The sequence below is a fragment of the Octopus bimaculoides genome, chromosome 15 (genome assembly GCF_001194135.2).
Source record: "Octopus bimaculoides isolate UCB-OBI-ISO-001 chromosome 15, ASM119413v2, whole genome shotgun sequence".
NCBI lineage: Eukaryota > Metazoa > Mollusca > Cephalopoda > Octopoda > Octopodidae > Octopus > Octopus bimaculoides.
In genome coordinates this window covers 53596003-53598052 of record NC_068995.1, presented here as the reverse complement: position 1 = coordinate 53598052, position 2050 = coordinate 53596003, and positions in this window count along the sequence as shown.

Genomic DNA, 2050 nt, shown 5'->3' with positions numbered 1-2050 from the left:
ATGTATATATATATATATGTATATATATATATATACATACATACATACATACATACATACATACATACATACATACATATATATATATATGCAAGTATGTATGCCTGTGCATATGTATGTAACACTATGCTTTCATATACGAATATATATATATATATATATATATTAGTATATATATTTACAGGCACATGTATACACACACATATATACGTATATATGTATGTTTATATATATACATATATATATATATATTATTTGTGTGTGCGTTTGTATGAATGTATATGTATTTGTGTGTTGATGCCAACGTATCTATGTGTTTGTGTTGTCTTTTTTGAAATAATGACCATTAGATTTCTATAGAACTAACTACACAATGGAATAAATTTTTCTTTTGCGATAAAAGGAAATGATAGATATAGTAAATGATACGAAGGACAAAAAGACTGGCACTCGTACAACAAAAGGTAGCAAATACTAACTTTTCCATTTCCCAAATTAAAGCCAAGGTGATTGCGATTCTTCACTTCGCTAGTCTCAATATGTTTCCAGCGTTACATTCTGAATAACACGTCGACATTTAATAGCGCCTATTGTGAAGTATCATCGTCTATCAGCCAGCAGCAAACGGCAACAGCAGCGAGCGCGACCGACTTTGTTCCGATTTGTATATTGAGGGTTTTATAAAGAAAAACAAAATATTTTTAAAATCACTTTTAGAGGTAGTTCCTGAATGAAAAAAATGCAAATATTCTGGGATTATTTTGCTTTGAGAGAATAACGATAATAATAATTTGAAGCATTAAAATAGGGTGAGAAATGTGTAAAAGCGACTTATTTTTCCCCGTGTGTTTGTTTTGTATCATTTACTACAAGAAAGGAAAAGTCTGTGATCCTTTCGCAGGGCTTCAGGCACAGCTGGAAGGAAAGGTTGGAAGGAAAGCTGGAAGGAAAGCTGGAAGGAAAGCTGGAAGGAAACCGGAGATCAAGCACGAATGTCTACTATAAGGATCGTGTGGTGGTAGTGTTAGTCAGATTGCATTTATTATATAATTAAGAGTCTTTATTGTATAATATTAATATTTTATTATTAATGGTTCTTAGTGAATCGACCGCAGAGCATTAAAAGTTAACATTGTCCGTTCCCCATTAGACTTTATTGTTGGTTCATTAAAGAGACTAAACTAACTACTATATCTGCTTCCACACTTGTTTTGAGATATAATACGATAAGTAGCTTTAGCATTTCGAAGGAAATGTGCAAAGCTGGGAAAATGATTGATTAAATCACTTTACTTTAGCAATATTCCAGTCGACGTCAAATTCTAGGAAAAATTAATTTACAAAAAAAGACATGTAACTAAATTCCGTAAAGCATTTTGTCCAACAATCTACTACTTGTGCAACTCTGACCAGCTTTTTTGAGACAATAATATTGATTCCTTACATTGGTATAAGAACAATGCTTTGAATTAATCCCGGGTTTTGATTGATATTTAACATATCGATTTCAAAAGACGGTCAGTATTTTTGACTCACTTCAAGTTCTCTATTCAGCTTGTAATGGGACAAACTTTAGTGCTGTAAGTCCTTTCATCTAGCTGTTTACTGTATAAGTTACTACGCTGTAACTTCAGTGACTAGTATAAGAGAGTTAGTATTAGTCCAGTATCCTGGACCAATACTAGCAGTAAGTACTTATACTAATTACCGACAAGCATTATGCTTAAGTATAGCACTTAGTAGGTTCTGAACCAGTGGTTCTTGGAAATAACAATTATTTCTCGTATTCAAACAAGGTTATGCATTTGTTTGATTTGGGTTGGGATTTAACCGAATGAATCAACCTCATTATATGCCTGGTGCATATTTAAACACCTACAGTAATATAAAAGGTAGTTGAACACAAAATGTAAAAGATGGCGTTTACGTGGAACAAGATATTAAGTCAAACGCTGATATTTTTGCTACTTTGTGTCTCTTTCTTAAAATAATGATTTCTTACAACACAAAGATCCCTGGAAGAAAAACAAGCAGACTATTTCATGGTTAT